The sequence below is a fragment of the Mirounga leonina genome, unplaced genomic scaffold, assembly GCF_011800145.1.
Source record: "Mirounga leonina isolate KUSES-001 unplaced genomic scaffold, KU_Mleo_1.0 Mir_174, whole genome shotgun sequence".
Taxonomy (NCBI): Eukaryota; Metazoa; Chordata; class Mammalia; order Carnivora; family Phocidae; genus Mirounga; species Mirounga leonina.
In genome coordinates, this window is record NW_023270451.1 from 83,279,031 (window position 1) to 83,300,284 (window position 21,254).

At 43.1% G+C, this 21,254-nt stretch overlaps 1 long non-coding RNA gene across 1 annotated transcript in view; it reads right to left on the reverse strand.

Annotated features, from left to right (window-relative positions):
- LOC118021217 overlaps positions 1–21,053 on the reverse strand; it is a 42,223-nt gene extending 21,170 nt beyond the window's left edge. Inside the window, exons 1-2 of the long non-coding RNA XR_004682137.1 lie at positions 20,857–21,053; positions 14,972–15,094 (exon numbers count right to left, since the gene is read on the reverse strand). This is a non-coding gene — a long non-coding RNA (uncharacterized LOC118021217). The remainder of the gene's footprint in view (positions 1–14,971; positions 15,095–20,856) is intronic.
- Between the last annotated feature and the right edge of the window lie 201 nt (positions 21,054–21,254).

Consider the following 21,254-nt stretch of genomic DNA (forward strand, 5'->3'; position numbering starts at 1 on the left):
TTAAAAAAAAAACAAAAACGGTAACACGCTTCATGAATTAAATATAACTAAATAAGTGGCAGCAACTAGGACAAAACACGGTGAATGAGAAACTCTGGACAGAGAGATAGACAAAAAAGGTAGGTGAAAAATTAAACTCAGAAAAAAAAGTGAAAACTCAACTCCTAAAAGGGCGCTAAATTTCAAGGTGTTCAAAGCAGAATAGTGAGGTGAAAATATCCAAAAGAGGGGCACCTGGGTGGTGCCAGTCGGTTAAGTGACCAGCTCTTTATTTCGGCTCTGGTCATGATCTCAGGGTGGTGAGATCGAACCCCGTGTCAGGCTCCACTCCTAAATTCCTACATTTCCCCTTCCTTCTTTTTCCATCAACTCTAGGAGCTGCCATGATGCCTTAGAGTTCTCTTTTTACCCTTTTATGATTAACACATTCTTTTTTTTATTATTTTTTTTATTTTTTTTAAAGATTTTATTTATTTATTTGAGACAGAGAATGAAAGAGAGAGCACATGAGAGGGGTGAGGGTCAGAGGGAGAAGCAGACTCCCTGCTGAGCAGGGAGCCCGATGCGGGACTCGATCCAGGGACTCCAGGATCATGACCTGAGCCGAAAGCAGTCGCTTAACCAACTGAGCCACCCAGGCGCCCTATGATTAACACATTCTTATATGAAGTTCTTCCTGTTCAAATAACCCGTGTGTATACTGTCTCCAGGCTGGACCTTGACTACACTGGCAAACTTAAGTAGAGAAGGGACTTGTTGAGATCATACTGGGTGACTTGTCAAAGGAGCAAGATGGCTGGAGAAGCAGGCTTGTCAGGGCGGGAAGCCGGCCTCGTTGGCTCTGCAGGAATCGTTTGGACGAGCTCCTGCTGCACCCACCACACCCCTGCAGACCCCAAGAGACAGAAGGTTATGAACAGGCAGCTAAGGTTTACTCTGGGGATAGGCAGGGACAGTGCAGTCAGTAAGGGGTTTCAAGGCCAAGTTTTGGACCTCTCCCTTTTCCTAGATCCATGCCTCCAAAAGCGATTTTTCAAGCACCTTCAGTGTGCTAGGCATTAGAAAGAAAGAAAAATAAATGACATGGATCCTGTTTCAAGAAACGTAAAATCTGGACCAGTGTTTCTCAAGATTAGAATTTGTGAAAATTTTATGGGGTGCTGGTTAAATATAGACTACCCCCCAAAATTCTGGGTCATTCAGGCTGGTGTGGAGCCTCATGACATGTGCTTTTTAACAAACCTCTCAGGCGATTCTAATGTCAGTAGATGTCCCAGAGGCCACATTAAGAAACACTGTTCTAGATATGACAAAAATAAAGGAACTATATAGCAGATAGACAAACCGTATCTGGAAGAAATGGTCAAATTCTCAAAAATGTATTTATTGATAAAAAAGAGGGAGAGGGGGGCACCAGGGTGGCTTAGTTGGTTAAGCACTGACTCTTGATTTCGGCTCAGGTCATGATCTCAGGGTCGTGGGATCGAGCCCCGGGTTGGGCTCCACACTGGGCACAGCACCTGCTTAAGATTCTCTCTCTCCCTCTTGCTCTGCTCCACCTCCACCCCTCTCTCTCTCCCTCTCAAAAAAAAAGGGGGGGGGGGGAAATGCATGAGAAAACAAGTCTATGGAACTGTAGGACTTCAGAAAGAGATCAGATCCTTCCTGCTTGATTTTAGGCAGCATATGCTCATTGTCTGATTGACCAGGACACCACAGCCTAGAGATAAATATAACTTAGAGAAATCTGCTTTTCTTCAGTTTTTGACCAGCCTTTAAAAAAAAAAAAATCCTGCAGGATATTTCCACTTAGCAACCACCCATAACTGTACCTTTCGTCCGTGGCCATGTAAAAGTGAATCAGGCGTGAATATATTTCTTTAATCGTGCCCTGGTGAACCTCAGTCTTCTGGTCCTATTCCTATAATCTTTCCTCTTCTTAACCCATTGTTTCTCTCCCTCTTTTCCTGGCTCCAAACCCCTTCATTCCCCTCTCCTAATAAATTATTGATGATTTTTTTCAATTCTTCAGCCATAGATTTCCCCCCATAATATGCCCTTCAGTTCCTGCCTCTATTTCCAGTGCGTTATCTTCCATTCCTCAAACTCCAGTGAAAAGTTTTTATCCATTCCTACTTAGGGAGAGAGGTGGAAGAATAGGAGATCTTCCTAGCCAGAATGACAGGTACTTGGAAATTATGAATAAAGTAACCAGAAAATGTGTCCATAACTAGCTCTCTCCCCTTGCCTACTGAATGCCTCTGCTAATCACTCCATGTGGATTTAAATTTACACAAGAGCTGGTTTGACTTCCCATCTAGATTGCAAAGAAAGGCAAAATAAATCTCACTGTGAAGTTGGCCTGTCAATTTACGACATAAATCACTCTGTTTCCTGCCTATTATGAGCGTCAGGTCCTGCTAAGCGTCCTGGATAGAAGGCCCCTTAGATAAACAGGCCTTTGCTTTGGCAAATGCTGTTGTTGATCTACCCTGGGTTCAGAGCTTAAGGGCTTAACACTCGTTCTTACCTTGAACGAGCAAACGGTTTTTTGTATGGAAAAGAAAACATCTTTAGAATTTTGGAGACACTATTAAAAAAAAAAAAAAAGGGCAGGTCCAGTGTAATGAGCAAGATGCAGCACATAAACGGGACCCTAGAATGAATAGAGAACAAACCCCAGCCCCCAGAGACTAGCTGCCGTAGCTGATATATGATGTTCAGGCTTGACGGGGTCTCTCTGGTATAAACCATTCTTACATTTCTGGGCACAGAGCGAGTCTAAACATTCAGAGGGCTATCCGGTCCTATTTTGGCTCCCATAGCAGAAGAGATCATGTATGTGCCTGTTTGTGGATACAGAGTAACAGAAAATCCAGCTCAAAGACCTTTCCAAACAAGGAAATATATTCATTCACAGAAGAAGTTCGGAGACAAAGCAGGCTTCAGGTTGCCCTCAATGATGTTAGCAAGGACCCAGATCTTTTCAAATCCCTGCTTTGCAGGCCACGCTGACCTCTTCATCTTGAAGTCAGTTCTTCTCCTCCTCGTTGTAAAGTGGCCTCCAGTACCAACTGGAGCTTCTCTCTAAAGCGGGAGGAAGGCCTCTCTTGGATGTCACACGCAACCCTTCTTCAAGGTTCTGTAGCCAGAACTTGGTCACCTGTCCGTTCCTAAACCAGCTCCTGGCAAGAGGAAATGCGTTTCCCTTAAATTATTTTAGCCCACGGCAGGTTTCCCCTTTGATATTTGGCTGTGTGGGGGACAGAGGAGGCTTTGAACAAAATCAGGGCTCTGTTAGAGGAAGAAGAGAGTAATGCCAATTAGGCCACCCCCAGGGTCCCCTACCTAGAGACAGAGTCTTCAGTGAGTAGGAGCATAAATAATATCGTAGTAACGTTATATGGTAACAGGTGGGGACTACACTTATCATGGTGAGCACTGCACAATATATGGAATTGTCGAATCACCATGTGGTACATGAAACTAATGTAACGTTGTACGGCAATTCAATTTTTTAAAAAACATAGAAGTGGCATCTGAGTTGAGGCTTGTGAGTGAGAAATTTTACCTGCAATGGTCAGGTCTGGGGACCAGGTATTCCTGGGTGAAGGGACAGAAGCAGGGGGGAAGTTAAAAGACATGCTGAAGGGATCACTTCTCTTTTCTCTCTTTCATTCTTCCTTTCTTCCTGTAGATTTCTCTCCCACCCACCATGAAAAGGAGCAAAACATCCATCTTGCCATTCTCGTGACAATACCGGTTATTCTCCTTCACACCATCTCCATCTGCCACTGCTCTCCATCTTATTCTGTGGCCCCAATGGCTGGCTTTGATGAACTGCATTGACCAGGTCTCCTTGCTTCGGGCTCTTAGTTGGGGTTCAGCCAAAAGAAGGCATGGGCTGGAGACCATAGAGCGGGAGGAAAGAGACTCGGAGGCATTATCCCTCCAGCTCCCTCCTTGGCCTCCGTAGATTGGCTGTGGCCACATTCCTTTACTAAAAGTCATGGCTTCCCATGAGCAGCCCTTCCCTACAACTAGCTTCCAGTAAATGCTCCCTCCCTGTTCACCAAGTTGAGATAGCAGTTTCCCAGCATTACCAGGTATGGATGCTTTGTCATCTTTTGCTGGTTTCCCTTAACACTGTTAACACCTTTATACAAAAGTCCTTTCATAAAACTCCCCCAAGTCCCTTCTTTTTAGTATCCCGTCTGCTTCCTGCCAAGACTGTGAATAATAGAACTTCATAGTCAACTGAAGTTAGCCAATGATTTTTTTTTTTTAAATCTCCTTTGTCTACTGTTTTCTTATGTCTTGGTTCTAAGTGTCTTGTTTCCTCATTTCCAAAGTGTCACGTCAACAATAAACTTCCCGGGGCTCCTGACTGACTCAGTCAGTAGAGCACGTGACTCCTGATCTTGGGGTTGTAAGTTCAAGCCCTACATTGGGTGTAGAGATTACTTAAAAATAAAATCTTAAAAAATAATATTAGTAAACTTCCCAGCAGACCTATAAATTGTAACTCTTTCACCTCTACCCCAAGGAACTAGATATATCTTTCAAAATGTTGGAAATGCACAAGAGACAAAAGAAAAAATAGATTAAAAATTAGATGTCATCCGATGGACTCTGAAAAACAAACAGGGTTTTAGGCGGGGGGGGAGGATGGGTCAGCCTGGTGATGGGTATTGAGGAGGGCACATTCTGCATGGAGCACTGGGTGTTGTGCACAAACAATGAATCATGGAACACTTCATCTAAAACTAATGTTGTAATGTATGGGGATTAACATAAGAATAAAAAATATATATATATATATATCTTAATGGTTAGATTGGGGAAAAAAAAAATTAGATGTCATCAAAGTTAAAATCTCTTGTCCTGCAAAATGTTTCAGTAAGAACCCACAGAATTGGAGAAAAAATATCTGCAGATTATATATCTGATAAGGGACTTGTATCCAGAATATATGAAGAATTCTTACAACTCGTTAAGAAAAGATAAATAACCCAGTTTTAAAATGGAGAAAGGGAGGGTCCCTGGGTGGCTCAGTTGGTTAAGCATCTGCATTCAGCTTGGGTCATGATCTCAGGGTCCTGGGATCGAGTCCAGAGACAGGCTCTCAGCTCAGCAGGGAGTCGGCTTCTCCTTCTCACTCTCCCTCTGTGCTCTTCCGCACCCCCATCTCTCTCTCAAATAAATAAAATATTTTTAAAAAATAAAATGGGGAAAGGATATGAACAGACGTTTCTCCAAAGAGATACACAAATGGCTAATAAGTACATGGAAATATACTCAACATCATTAGCCTTTGGAATATGCAGATTGAAACCACAATGAGGCACCACTTCATACACACTAAGATAGTGATAATAAAAAGATAGCAAGTGTTAGGGAGGATGGGGAGAAATTGGAGCCTTCATGCACTGCCAGTGGGCATGCAGAATGGTGTCAGTCATTGGACACTTCTGCAAAATGTCAAACATAGTTACCAGATAACCCAGCAATTCCACTTCTTGGTATATATCCAAGGGGAATGAAAATACGTGTCCACACAAAAGCTTGTTCACAAATGTTCATAGAAGCATTAGTCACACTAGCCAAAAAGTAGAAGTAACACAAATGTCCACCGGCTGATGAATGGATACACAAAGTGTTGTTTGTCAGTACGATGGACTATTATCGGGCACAGAAAGGAATGAAGGACTAGTACACGGAGCAACATGGATGAACCTTGAAGACAGGTTGAGCGAAAGGATTCAGTCACAAAAGACCACATAACCTGTGATTCCACTTATATGGAATGTCCAGAAGAGGCTAATCCATAGAGCTAGAAAGTAGATTCGTGGTTGCATAGGGAGATTTGGGGGTCAGTAGGGAGTGATTGCTAATGGTTACAGGCTTTCTTTTGGGGGGGTGATGAAAGGTTCTAAAATTGGGATGATAGTTGCACATTTCTGTGAATATACTCTGTCCTCCAATTACTTGCCTCTTCTAAGTATCTCCTGGGAGCCTGGGAGGAGAGCAGATGATTCATACCTAAGCAAAAATTCTTTTTTTTTTTTTTTTAAGATTTTATTTATTTGTCAGAGAAAGAGAAAGCACAAGCAGGGGGAGCAGCAGTCTCCCCACTGACCAAGGAGCCCGATGCGGGACTCAATCCCAGGACCCTGGGATCATGATCTGAGCCAAAGGCAGATGCTCAACCAACTGAGCTACCCAGGCGCCCCTAAACAAAGATTCTGAAGGGTGTTGGAACTTAGAAGCTTAAGAGAACCTCAACAGTCCTCTGAAACTTTCCAAAAAATTAAGACTTGGAGGCCTTGCTTCTTTCTAGCATGCCTGATGTTTCTGAATTCTCCAAAGATCCAGGATGAAACAGAACGGATCACAAGCTTTTTTGCCAGAGTGTTTTATGTTAGGATAAAAGAAAACACTTTTTACCAACCTCTCAGAGCATCTCATTAACACCCCGCCCGTCCTCTTTATATTCATGATCACTACTGTTATTAAGAGAACTATGGCAACTTTAACAAAAGAGGAGTTCAGTAACAGAGATCATATATATCTAAACTCGTTTATGCAAACAGCATTCCTGAGCTAGCTTCGTGCTGTAGAAAGAGGACACTATGGGAAGCCAGGGGCCTCAGTAGTTATGTGACCTTGGGGAAACCACTCAGCACAAATATCTGGCTCCATCAAATTACAGCCTCCAACTAGAGTATCTCTGGGGAACTCCCAACTCAAAAAAATAATCTATCAACTTGAGCATTCATATTATCTACCTTAACCTAAAACTCATAAGCACTGTTGGTGGTAGGTAATAAAGCAGCAAGATTGCTCTAAAATTATTGTTGCCTACATCACTCTACATCTTCAAGATGAGAGAGTTCCATGAAATCTTTTATGGAAAATTCTAAAGCTCTAAGCAGGTCAAATGGGCTGAATATTAACATTTAGATGACCTAATTGAAATTGATTTTGTCTGATTCTAATGGGAGCTGGTAGCAATGCTGTTTTCAACTATGCTCCTGATGATCTGGGGAAAAGGTAAATCAGTCTGAGATGACCTTAATCCTTGTAATCCACGTGTAGGGAAGTGGGCATGAAGTATATAAAATCCAGAACCCCAGGTGAGGCTTTAAGTGCTCCCAGAGCTGGCAGCATGAGTAAGAATTTTATGGAATTGAAAAGTCACGACTCCAAATGTGCCTGGCTTATGGATTATTCTCTTGTGAGAAGAAAGAGTCATAGCTGGAGTTATGGAAAGAACAGCAGCTGAAAAGTCAGTCAGCTGATGTCTGACTTTGAACAATAGCAGAGACACTGAGAATTCTCTGTTATGAACCCTAGATCCATGTGGACCCACAGAAATCGGAGTGCTGAGTGTACATGGCCCAGAAGAGTGCCACTGACTGATGAGGAACCATGCTGTAAGGGACAGAAAGGTCCCACAGGACCGGGACAGACACATTTCCCTGACCACTGTCTGCCAAGCATGTCCCCAGTGATGGAACCCTTGAGTTTACACCTGAACCACACTGTCATTCACCTCATGTTATTTGTCACATCTGGTATGTCTAAGTTCACTGTCCAATAAAACACGCTCTGCACCCATCCTGCCATGTTGAAAGCCAGGGAATAGTGTAAGGTTGGGGGGAGGGGGTAGTTTTATCAGAGTTTTAAGATGGACTAAGCAAGATGAGAGCAAAACCAGAGGCAGGATGAGACTTTTCCAGAAATTTGCCCATAGTCTAAAGAAAAGGAAAAAATGGTATTATCATAAACCAAGGCTGGGGCAATTGCCAGGTTAGTTCAGGGACATTGAAGATACTCAACAGGAGTGACTTAGTGACCAATTGGATATGGGTAAGAACAGAAGACTCTGGGAGATCTCCAAGATTCCTGGTTCCTCACAGTGTGAGGATGTTGATACCCTTAACCAAAGAGGAAGATAAAGGTACAAGACCAGTTTTCAGCAGGGAGGAAATTAATTCAGTTTTGAACCTGTAGATTAACGAGAGGCTCTGGCCTGTCTGTTTCTCCCACCCAATTCATGTCCCATTGTAATATGTGACTTTCACCATTTTTGTGAATAAAGATGTCCCAACATTAACCTGGGGGAAGGTTTAACTGTGTGGCTCTGTATTCTACGCCTGATCTACCCCACTATTTTTCATTGGTATTAGTCTACATGGACCTTTTCCTTGACATCTTAAATCTAAATGTGTCCTCAAGAGGCTTTTTTGTATTCAAAGTAAAACTCATTCCAGTCCTCCAACAGACGTGTGCTGATCACCTGCTCTGCCTCAAGGTATCGTCCAGGAGATGTGGATTTCACATACATGCATAAAAACATAGTCCTGCCCTCAAACGGTTAACAAGCTGATAGATGTTTTGACGAACTCTTTTGAGACTCTTTGGGAAAGGCAGCTTTTCAAACTGCAAACCACCTCTCTCATTTACTTGGTAGCTCTTCAACTACAAAGTAGGTCAAACAAGAACAGTGTGTTTAGTGACTTATAAATGAATATAGTGCTTCTTGGGTCCTGGCGTTCCACGGCATAATTACATACTCCCGAGCCTGCTGCTGCATGCCCAGAGAGCAGCATGGAGGACCATGAGAGCTGACATTCAGGGCAGGGCTATGCAGACCGGCCGAGCAAGCGTCATCCAGCCCAGACTGAGCAACAGATGAAGGGAGGGATGGGAGAAGAGACAGACCCAGCACCAGCAACATGTCATCCCCATGCTTGGGGGTGCACCAGTTCTGGCTACAGACCACCCGAAACTGTCCCCAAAAGGAGAGTGGCTTGTGCAGTGGAGAACCTCATCGGTCCCATTATGTAAGACAGGGAAGGAGATATAATCCATATGCATGTAGAAACTGCCTCGATGGATACACAGGGAGCTGTTAACCCCTGGGAGCCAGAAATTATTCTAAGGAGAAAGGCTAGGGGTCAGAGCGGGAGAGAGCCTTCTTTTTCCTGTGTCCCTTTTTGTTCTATATGAATTCTTATGCATGTGTATTACTTCTTCAATGAAAAAGGAAAATGAATAAGCATTCGAAAATTTAAAAATTGAGTAAATAGCTAGAATTGCCAGGAGACCCAACAATTCCACTGCAAGGTGCATACTCAAAAGACTGAAATCAAGGGCCCAAATACTTGTGCACACGTGGTCATAGCAGCACTATCCACAAGAGCCAGCAAGTAAAACAATCCAAATGTCCATCAGTGGGCGAATGATGAACAAAATGAAGTCTAACCACACAATGGAATATTACACAGCCATAAAAAGGAATGAGCCACAAACACACGCTACAACAGAGACAAACCTTGAAAGCATGCTATGTGAGAGAAGCCAGTCACAAAAGATCCCATACTATGTGATTCCATTTACCTTTAATATACAGGATAGGTAAATCCGCAGAGACAGAACACAGACCGGTGACTGCCAAGGGTGGGTAGGAGAAAGGAAAAAGGAGCAACTGCTTAATGGCTCTGGGTTCTCCTTCCAGGAGTGTGGAAAGTGTTTTGGAACTAGATGGAGGTGGTGGGGGCACAGTAAGATGAATGTGCTAAGTACCATTGAATTGTTTGCTTTAAAAAAAAAAAAAAAGTTGATTTTATGTCACAAGACTATCACTGCAGCAAAACATAAATTACTTTTTTTTTTTAAGTAAATAAAAGTGGGGGGAAGAAGGAGGTAGCGGGAAGGTCACAGGTCACCCTGGCAACAGCAGTCTGAATGTGAATGGCTACAGAGTCAGAGCCCAAAACCTAGCTCCGGGTGCAGTGGCCCTGCGTACATCTAAAAGTAGTTTGTCGAAAATAGAGAGTAATGAGATTAAACCAAAATGGGAAAGAATGATCATGACGTTGACCCACAATCCCATCACACTAAGAACTATTTTCATTTTTGTTTCAGCACGGTCTTGACGGCTCATTTCTTGGAAAACACTCAATTAATAAGCCCTCTCCCTGACACTCCTTCTGCTCTTGGAAGGACATTGACTCGTAGGAATAAACTCCTCATTACATTTCTTGGCGTTGAACTGGGCACATGTCCAGCTGGAAAAGAGAATCACTCAACTGTGGTTAGAACTGGCCGGGACCTGCCCCCTGAGGTCCTGCTGTCAGCCAGGTGAGGGAGCACCTGTAGAAAAGGACACTGTGGCATGAACTCTGGCCTGCACTGCCCCTTCCTAGGCCTCACCTCGTCACACCCGAGCCTCCAGCTTACACCTCGTCCCCCATGCTGTCCACTTCATCACATGGCTTGTGTTCTCCCCTTTGACTCAGCACCTTTGAACCGACCTGCGGTCACTCTCCACTGACTTGGCCGTGGGGCTCTTTCTCGTAAACATCCTTATGAGAAGCCCGGGTCTGTCCTATACCTGGCCTCTGACCCTAAATAGATTAGATGTCTCATAGGTATCTCCAGTGTCTCTCCAAAACCATTTGGAAGCCATTATACTGAGTATAAAGGAAGGAAACATCTATCCGTTGGAAATGGAGAAGTTGACCACGGCTTTACTCTATGATAATAAAATTGTATCAGTGTGCTTGGGCGGCCATAACAAAGTACCACAGACTGGGTGGCTAAAATGGAAGAAATTCATTTTTTCACAGTTCTGGAGGCTGGAAGTCTGAGATCGAGGTGTTAGATTCTTCTGAGGATGGGACTAGAGCCTTAGGAAAAGGCAACACTTCTTTCATTTTAACTGTGCAGAAATGCAGGGCTGTTTAGAGTTCTCGGTATTCCCTTTGGAACAGGAGGCCAAGTCACCTGTGGCTGCATTCTCTCTTAACGCATGCTTATCGGAGCCCTGAAAACCAACAACTTTTGGTTGAAAAGACCCATGCCCTCTGGGGCCCCCGGGCCTCGGAGGCCTACAAAGTCTACTCCTTCTGTCCAACGGGCTTGAGAGCCTGTGTCCAATTTCCTAGAGCCTCAGGAAGCAGGTACACTGGGCTCCCCAAACCCCTTCCTGAGCTACCTGCCTCCTCCAAACCTACATCCTGCATCCTGACAAGCAGCTCCTAGTCTGTCCTCAGAGCCCAGCGAGAGCTCTTGTTTCTCAGGAATCTGCCATTATTGATTTCCCAGAGTCCTAGATTTCAGCACATCGATTCCCCCCCCCCCCCCCGCCCCCGGGTATGACAACCTTGCAGAGCTTTTGTCTAGGACACGTTCTAAGTGTCTGTTGATGGGCCTAAAGGAATTTGGCGTACTATTCTTGAAATTTTTCTGTAGGTTTGACATTTTTCGGGATAAAAATGCAATAAATGAGTAATCCAAGAATCAGCCCAAACCCTTTTCTAAACTGAATCAGCTTGGGGCACTGTGCCCCTGATGAAGACCCCTGGCACCTATCAAGGAGAAAGATTAAAAAACTAATAAAAAAAAAGGAGAAAGAGACATTCCTTGGATCTATCACTGGCACTCAGGGCTGAACCAAAGTCGCTCGGCCCCAGAACCTCCCTGCGTGGAAACAGACACTGCCGGAAAGGGAAGGATATCTCATGGATGTGGGGGGTCAGCAGCTGCCCCACCAGCTGCCCCCTCCACCCAAACACTACGACTACTTGCTGTGTCCCGTGAAATCCCCACTACCCCCAGTGCCATATGTTGGCTTCTACTCCTGCAGAACACGTCAGGTTCTTCCAGGAGCTTCCTGGTTGGAGTAACTAAGCGTTGATTTAGCTTTCCCTCTGGAGCTGCCCCATCTCCTTGTCTGCATCCACAGCACGGTTGTGCAGGCTGTGGTCCGGTCTGCTAGCTGCTCACTCAACTTACAGCTGACGTCTCACCTGGCCTCAGGTGAACTTGCCCTGGGGCTCCTGGAGAGCTCCTGGCTCCCGACTGCTCTCTGTCTTTGACCTACTGCCCTCCTTGGTTAACCTGCAGTTTTCCATCTGCCTGATTTCACTCCCTCGAGCCACGTGTATATTCCTGATATTACTTAGACCACTGGCCATGACACTAGGTATTTCTTTGGGTCTGGTATACTTCAAGCACCTCCTGGATTGTGTGCATCCAGACTCTCTCCAGTTACTTCAGACTTGGCATTAACCCATTATCCAGCTCTGGATAGCTCACTGAAAGCATCATTATGCTTGTAACGTGCACTGGGCTTTTGAACAAACTCAGCATTCGCAAATGCGGTTCTGAATCACTCTCCTTGGCCTTCACCTTGCACCTGGTCCCGCTTACACCTTTCGCAGCTGCTTCACTTGGCTGATACTGCTCCCATTTTTGTCCTCACCCCAATGATTAGACTTAATGCTTTCCACTATTTCTCTAGTAGTGATCTCCAAGCTTCGCCCCTGTGATTCCAGTTCCCAGCTTGGCTGAACACCCACTATGGATTTAACTCACTTCTAGAACTTTGTTTGGCAGCATTTTTGTGATGCTCACTCCAGCAAACAAAAACAATCTAACCTAAAACTATTGGTTAAACAATAAAAATGCCAACTACATTTTTTAAAAAATTAAAATATGGGGCACCTGGGGGGTTCAGTCAGTTAAGCGTCTGCCTTCAGCTCAGGTCATGATCCCAGGGTCCCGGGATCGAGTCCCTGCATCAGGCTCCCTGCTTCTCCCTCTGCCTGAAGCTCCCCTGCTTGTGCTCTCTCTCTCTCTCTGTATCAAATAAATAAATAAATCTTGAAAAAAAAGGATTCAAGTTTAAGAAAATAATAATAAAAGTAAATAAAAATTAAAACAAATCCCGACCCTAAAAAGATCAAAGATTTAAAAGTGGAAAGAAAAACAAAGATAAGAGGAAAAAAGGAAGAAAAGAAGGAAGGAAGGAGGGAGGGAAAGTAGGAAGAAGGACACAAATGGGGAGAGAGAGAACTATAAAAGTAGTAGAAGAAAACTTAGCATTTTTTTTATAACTTCAGATTGGGGAAGACCTTTCTAACTGTGACACAAAATCCAGACATCATAAAATAAAATACTTATAAATTATCTTTATAAAACATAAACATTTTAGCATTAAAAAAACAAGCAAAGTCAAAACACAAACAAGAAACTGAGGCAAAACCGCTTTCTGCTAATACTGCAGGCCAAGGCTAAGCTCATGAATATATAAAGAGGTGCTACAAATTAATTTTTAAAAAATCAACAACCCAATGAGAGAATTGACAAAATGTAGGAATAGACCGTTTACAAAAAAAAACAAAACAAAATGCAAATGGCTTTAAGACATATAAAAGATATTCGACCTCAGTCGTTAATATACAAATGCCAGTTAAAACTACACTGAAACATCACTCCTACCAATCAGTTTGGCAAAAAGCGAAGAGTTTAGTAACACACTCTGTTGCCAAGGTCACCAGCAAACAGACCCTCTCATGCATTGTAGGTACAAGTGTAAACTGGTAAAACCTCAATGGAGGGTAATTTGGTGGTCTCTATCAAAATTATAAATGCATGTACATTTTATTCCAGATGTTCTACTTCTAGGAACTTCCGTGTTTTTTAAAAGATTTTATTTTTAAGTAATCTCTACACTTGATGTGGAGTTCGAACTCACAACCCCAAGATCAAGAGTCGTGCGCTCCACTGACTGAGCCAGACAGGTGCCCCTTCTATGAACTTATTTTATGAATATTTTCACCTTAGTATGAAGTGATTAGGAATAAGTTTATTTAGGGCGCCTGGGTGGCTCAGTTGGTTAAGCGACTGCCTTCGGCTCAGGTCATGATCCTGGAGTCACGGGATCGAGTCCCATGTCGGGCTCCTTGCTCAGCAGGGGGTCTGCTTCTCCCTCTGACCCTCCCCCCTCTCGTGTGCTCTCTCTCTCTCTCATTCTCTCTCTCTCAAATAAATAAATAAAATCTTTAAAAAAAAAAAAGGAATAAGTTTATTTATCCCAATATTGTTTGTCTAGAATATTCAGAATAGATCCAATATTTAATAAAAATGAAAACAACTTGATAAAAAAATTTTAAAGACTTTTAAACTTTATTGTGGTAGGAGCATTTAACAAGAGCTACCCTCTTAACAAATTTTGGAGTGTATAATATATTACTGCTTACTATAGGAAGACTCTATCTTTAAAATAATAAGTGAAATAAATTCACAGACTCAAGAAAAACGTTTAGAGTCACACCTTAATATTTTGTCATTTTGGCCCTGCCTCTGGGTCCTCAGATTTTCAAAATGCATTCCTTGCCAAAGCCTGTGGACTTGGTTATCTGCATTGGAAAGTCTGCATCTCCAAAAGCTGTGTCCCTTGATGAGCAAGCTCACTCCTGTGGTAACACCGATCTCTTTGGTTTTTACTACTCCTGTGGAGCTGTTGATTTACTGACAGATGGTGTAGCAATGAAAAAACAGCCTCACGGGAGAGGAAAAAAAAAAAATCAATGAAAAGGACGACCGAAACACTCTCTCCAAACAGATTCCTTTCGATTCTAATAAACAAGATTGAGAAATTTTAAATAAAAACCATACAAAATGAAATATTTACAGCAGGTGCGCTACATACGAGGGCTTATGGAAAATATCACAACCAGCCATGGCTAGAACGAAAAACCTTTTAAAGGCTTTTTGTAAAAGCCAGTCATCTCAATCTTCCCAGCGATAGAGAAAAAAGGCAACACTTTTTTTAACAGCCTTCATCTTCCGAAATCTTTTTTTTTTTTTTCCAGGATGCAATTAATCTGAAAGCTTTATCTAAATGTAAATTGAGTGGATCGGTGTAGAGAGGGAAATCGATACACCTCAGATTAAAGATAACTAAAAGAATCAGAGTGACCTATATATTCAGAACATTTTAATAATGATTATGTGTCTCTTTTGCTCAGGGCTAGAGAAAGAAGTGGCTGGAAGTTAGCAAAATAACCACTGGGACACAGTAAAACTGCCTGTCTGAAACCTGTTCCTTTTTCGTGGTCCCTTGGGCCAGGCTCCTTGCCAGCGCTGGGGCCATCAGCATCTAAATGCCACCAACCTGCCCAGCCCGTCACGTGCTGATCACATGCACTCCGGAGGGCCAGCCGCCTTCTCCTGGTCTGGATCCCATGACATGAGGGTGACCAGCGGATCTGGTGTGACGGTTCCTATAATTTTTCACCTGGAGACAGAAAACAAAAACAAAAACAAAACCCAGACATTTGAAAAGAGCCACTTTAAGAAGTTGTAAACAAGCTCGAGGAGGCTTTCCTGTCTCATTAGCAGATTTCATGCTGCAAAATGCATCTTCTGGAGGCTTCCTTTTTAAGAACCAAACTGGGCTAAACACCATGTGAATAAGAAGCTACAAATTAGCTTTGACGGTTTAAAAATGGCCATTTTCCAATTGTCCAAAGCCAGAGTTGCTGTAATTTCTGAACACATTCTTCTGCAGTGTTTGTTAAAATATTATGGGATCATACATGGAAGGAACTTCTACAGTTAACAGAATAAAAGTTCCGCGGGACCAGTTCAACAGGCTAGGTCTAAAATATTTTCCAAACCGTAAAGTTTTCCCTCCTTTGTGCAGGAAGTTAGAAAAGAAACTAAAACCAAAGCAGTTTTACTTTAATGACTGACACGCAACCGGGGTTTGGGGCTTTTTTGGTTTTTTTTTTTCCTTCTGGAATATTCCATTCCATATTGGCAAAACACATATTTCAATACAAAAGCAGAAACAGAAGAAAGGTATTGTGAAAACAACGCCTATGCTCAGTTCACATGAGCCTTTCTAAAACACTGTGTGCCTGTTTGTTCCCTCCCATAATGCAAGCTTCACTTCGGGGAAGCCACACTCAGCCCCATAGAAGGGCAGGGTTCCTTCCAGTTGTTGGTGTCGGGCAGGAGAAACAAGGCCAAAGGCAGGTTGAGCTGAGGTCGGGTGCTTGGAGATGCCAAAGAGTAGAAAAGCAGAATTGGGGATGGGTGGAGGTCAGAGCATGAGTCAATAGCCAGAGACACCAAGTTCAAACTAGGACAAGCTAAGATCAGCATCTTGGGGGCAAAGCTAAGAACAAATCAGGCAGGGACAGATGAACAGGCAAGCTAAAAGACACTAAGAAACATATGAAATAGGGTATGGCTAGATCATTCTGTTTAGTGTCTGGTCGGACTTCTTCCTCCTCAACCCAGCTTCTACTGGTCTTAAAGGAGCCGTGCTCTGAAAAGAGCAGAGGAGAAACCAAAAGCAAAGAACGTAAGGTGGAGACTTCATTAGGCACCAATGTATACACAACCACAACCCCCAAAGGAAGAGCTACCAGAAATACACAAGCTAAAGATTGGCATCACTGTTGTTAGAACAATAAATTATATGTAACGAAGCAGTAACACCCTTGAAATAAAAAGGCTGGGGTAATATTCATCCCATGAGTCATTCATTAAAATATTGGTTGAGTAACTAACAGCTGGACCCTGTGCTGAAAGCTGGTGATAAAAGGTTAAACAAAATATAGTCTGTGCTCCCACAGAAAGCACTGAGAAAAACAAGTAAATAAGCAATTTCAATACAGTTGGTGAATACATTGCAAGGGGAAGTGTGGAGAAGATAAGATAGAAGGATAATGGACGGTTTCCAAAGCTGGGGATCGGAGCAGTGATGCGAGAGAACCAGCAGGAGGGGAAGCTCTCTCCTTACTGGAGCATTGTGTGTCATTCCTCTCCAGAGCCATGGAGAATTTGGAGAGGACTCAAAAGAAGACGAATGAATGGAAGCCCAAAAGACGTGACCCAGCTGCCAAAAGTGAAGGTAGTAGCGTGGTGGGATCTTGAGTACTGTCAAAAGTATAATTCTCGGGCACCTGGGTGGCTCAGTTGGTTAAGCGACTGCCTTCAGCTCAGGTCATGATCCTGGAGTCCCGGGATCGAGTCCCGCATCAGGCTACCTGCTCAGCAGGGAGTCTGCTTCTCCCTCTCCCGCTCCCCCCTCTTGTGCTCTTTCTCTCTCTCTCTCTCTCTCTCAAATAAATAAATAAAATCTTTAAAAAAAAAAGTATAATTCTCAGGATGCTAAAAGACAGAGACAGGAAGCATATGTCAAAGTTTCATTTAGCTCATTCATGAGGGAGTCAACAGAATACCAAGGCAGACACAAGAAATGGATGTATATATAGTCTATTAAAGAAAAGAAGACTAATTGGGGCACCTGGGTGGCTCAGTCAGTTAAGTGTCTGACTCTTGATTTTGGCTTAGGTCATGACCTCAAGACCCGAGTCAGCTCTGAGCTAGACATGGAGACTGCTTAAGAGTCTCTCTCTCTCTCTCCCCACCCCCCGCTGCTCCCCCACCTCTCTCTCTTTCCCTCTCTAAAAAAAAAAAAAAAAAAAAAAAAAAAAACTAGAATAAAAGTATTGAATTAAATATAAAATTCATTAATATCCCACAAGGCAATAAACTATCATCTTCATGGTTACTTTCAATAACGAGGAGAAATCACTTGCATTGCTCTTGGACAAAAATTATTTTTATCTTAGTCATTTCTTACATATTAACTTCTAACTTTTGTTGTAAAATGTCTGGGCCCTATTCATTAGTAAATAGTCAGTTAAATAAAGTTACATTTGCTGAGAGTCAAATGATCCTAAGACAGGCTTGCTAAGTGATGCCCTAGCACAACAATTAAAACCACACCACCATGTTTTGGATAACTTTTTAAATAATTGTAAATTATTTAGTTAATTTAAATTCATTTAAATGATGAATTTGAACAATAATTTAAATATTTTAATTATTTAAATAATTGCAATTTACCAAATCTGAAGACATCCCACAAAGACAGTTGTGACCATCCATCCGCAGTCTCAACAAATGCTAAAACTTAAAAGTTATAGAAAAAAACTTTTTTCTACTTGATCCTAAAACCTAAAGATGATAACCGTCTACATTGCAAGCATTGTTTTTACATTGGTTTTCTCACTTAATCACCTTGCCCATCCCATGTAATAAGTTTTACTGTATTTAATTTCTGTAGTGGAGGAAAGAAAGGAGCCACAAATTAAATAACTCGCCCCAAGTATAAATTAGTAAAGCTGTTCGGGAGGGCAATTGCACAGTATCAATCCAAATTTAAAATATACATATCCTTTGACCCAGTTAATTCTCCTTTAGAATCTATCCTAAAGAAATGTTTGCTGCTTGGTACAGCAATGTTTACATTAGCAAGGGAAAAGGGAGGGAGGGAGGACAGGGAAGAGAGGGAAAAAGAGAAGAAAGACAACTCTGAGTCATCAAAAGGGAAGTAGTTAATTAAATAAATTAGGATATATCCATATTGTGGAATATTAAGCAATCTTAAAAATGAATGAGGTCGAGCCACACTGACCTTCAAGATACATTGTTCAGCAAAAGGAGCAATTTGCAAAATAATGCATTTATGTAAAATAGAACGTGTTTATAAAAGGCTGTAAAGGACACACCTCACTTGTCAATGGTGATTTCCTGGGCAAGGGGAGTAGGCTCAGGGAAGTGAAGGAAGATGAAGGTGGTAAAAGGAGAATTTTCTATTTCTCTCTATACTTATCCATTCCTGGAACCACTTACAATGGAAATTGATTACTTACACAATTTTTTTTTTTTAACAAAAAATGGTACTGGTTAAGGAAGGATTACCCAACTGAGAAAAGGAATTTAAGTTACAACTCAAACTCAGGTCTGGCTGACCTAAAAGCTGTAGGCTTTGCAAATCATTATTCACCTCATCGATCACCCATGCCTGCTTTTACACAGGGATCTTACTGAGAGTTGGTCTACCACATCTGTCGATGAGAAAATTCCTTTAGAGTTAAGGGAGGGGACCCGCTTTGCTTCTCCCAAGACACTGGCATGGTTTGTTTTCTTCCAGAACAATGAGAATTCTGTACCAGAACATAACTGCTTTTCATCTTAATTACCAAGAAACTCGGAGTCAAATCCAGAACCTAACTCCCACATTCTGGCCTCAAGGTAGACACTCAATTTCAGGCACAAACTGGAAGTTAGTTAAATTGGGGTCCAAGTCCACATCAAAATATGGCTATTGAGGGTACCTGGGTGGCTCAGCTGGTTAAGCGTCTGCCTTCAGCTCAGGTCATGATCCCAGGGTCCCATGTTGGTCTCCCTGATCAGTGGGGAGTCTACTTCTCCCTCTCCCCTGCTTGTGGTATCTCATGCTCCCTGTCTCTCTCAAATAAATAAAGAAAATTTTTAAATATATATATATATTTGGCTGAGTCAGACCCAGCACGTGGAGCTAGATCTCTTTCAATCACCTCAGCAAAAAGTCAGGATTCATTCTAACAGACAGATGATCAAACTCAGGTGTGCCTAAGCATCACCTGGTGTTACTCATTAAAAATATAGATTCCTGAGCCTCATCCCCACAAAAAGATTTGGACATGAATGTTCATAATAACCAAAAAAAATTTAAAACAACCTAAATGTCCATCAACAGATGAAGAGATAAACTGATATATTCGTGGAAAGTTGCCTCTGGGGGGCGCCTGGGTGGCTCAGTCGGTTAAGCATCTGCCTTTGGCTCGGGTCATTATCACAGGGTCCTGGGATGGAGCCCCGTGTTGGGTTCCCTGCTCAGTGGGGAGTCCGCTTCCCCCTCTCCCTCTGCCCCTCCCCCCAGCTTGCACTCCCTCTGCTCTCTCAAATAAATAAATAAAATATTTTTTAAAAAAGAAAGCAAAGAAAAGAACCTTGCCTCTGATATCCGTAGGAAGTAGGTAGGGAGGGAGGTCTGTTGCTATACATACGTACTATATGTCTGACACTCAGATTACCCACCGGGACATCTCTTAGTATTCTACGCTGAGTTTTATTTTATTTTATTTTTTTAAGATTTTATTTATTTATTTGAGAGAGAGAATGAGATAGAGAGAGAGCGTGGGGGGGGGTCAGAGGGAGAAGCAGACTCCCTGCTGAGTAGGGAGCCCGAGGCGGGACTCGATCCCGGGACTCCAGGATCATGACCTGAGCCGAAGGCAGTCGCTTAACCAACTGAGCCACCCAGGCGCCCTCTACGCTGAGTTTTAAAGGTAAAGGGACAAGTACAGTAGACACAGCCCGAGAAGAGCAAGGTAACCAGAGGCTTCCACACCTCAGGGATGAGGGTCAGAATCACTTAACTGGACAAGCCACTAGATCAGCAGGAGTACTAGCCCAGGGACAGAGAAATCTAGAATGGGTTTTAGGGGAGAGGGGTTCGGAACATCAGTTATAACCTCAGGGGCTGTACTTCATCCTACTAACTCTTTCCTTATAAGTTCCCAGGAAATAAGACCGACCAGAATTCTAGAGGAGCTGTTCCCAGATAGGACAAACTTGCCGTAGGATGTGAGGCGAGCAGAGCAGCTCAAGGGGTGGACTGTAATGGATACTGTGGCCCTCACTCAGGTTCCCTCTTCAGAGCCAATGCGTCTATCCTCCAGTGCTGGAAAGGCCAACTGCTGAAGGCTTAGAACTATGCCCTGCACAGGCGGCCGTCTCTTCCCAAGGGGTAGCCCATGCCAAAAACGCGACTGGCTTGTAGCTCTCAGTCTTAAAAACGGAAAGTTTCTCTCTCTCTCTTTTAAATAAATTAAAAGGGCTCTTGTTCAAATAGATTTCTGGATAGACATTCTCAGGCTTCAGCGAGGAAATGGGGCTAACTAAATATAGGGGGAAGTGGTTGCCTGCAGGCAAGCTTAAGTTGAAAGCCCATGCTGGGCAGATGTTTCCAGCTTTTTAAGATTCTCTCAATCCACGTTTGCAGCTGCGTACGCTCCGCCCCAGTCCACCAGCCTTGCTGGTTGGTATTCTCAGAACAAGGCGCTCTGTCCTCTTCCCCTCCCTCCTTTCCTACCCAAATCCCGGTTCTGAGGGTCTTGATCCTGACCTCATTTATTCGATCATCCTCCTCACCTCAAACCTTATGACTTCTTCAGTTTGCAAAATGAGAATTTCTGCTTGCCTGGTCCATCTTCTGAAGCCTTTCTTCTTGGGGGTTAACTGTTTAGTGGCTCCTAAATATATCTGGAGCGTGGAGTCCTCCCTCTCTTCCTGGAGGAGGGTTTTAGATGACGGAGATAAGGGGCACAGCAGAGCCTTCAGCTGTGCTGGGAGTCCTTTCAAAGCCATGTGTGGTCCACTTCCCACCCCCGGGTCTTAAAGTCACAGTGCTCATAACCTCTGCATCCAACAAGAGGACTGACAGCCTCGGGACTGTCCAAATGCCTTTTTGGTTTTGGGCCAGCGACTCTTGAGATTCAATCTACTGGCATAACATAGGAAACTGAAGAGCCCAGACCTCAGAGAGATAA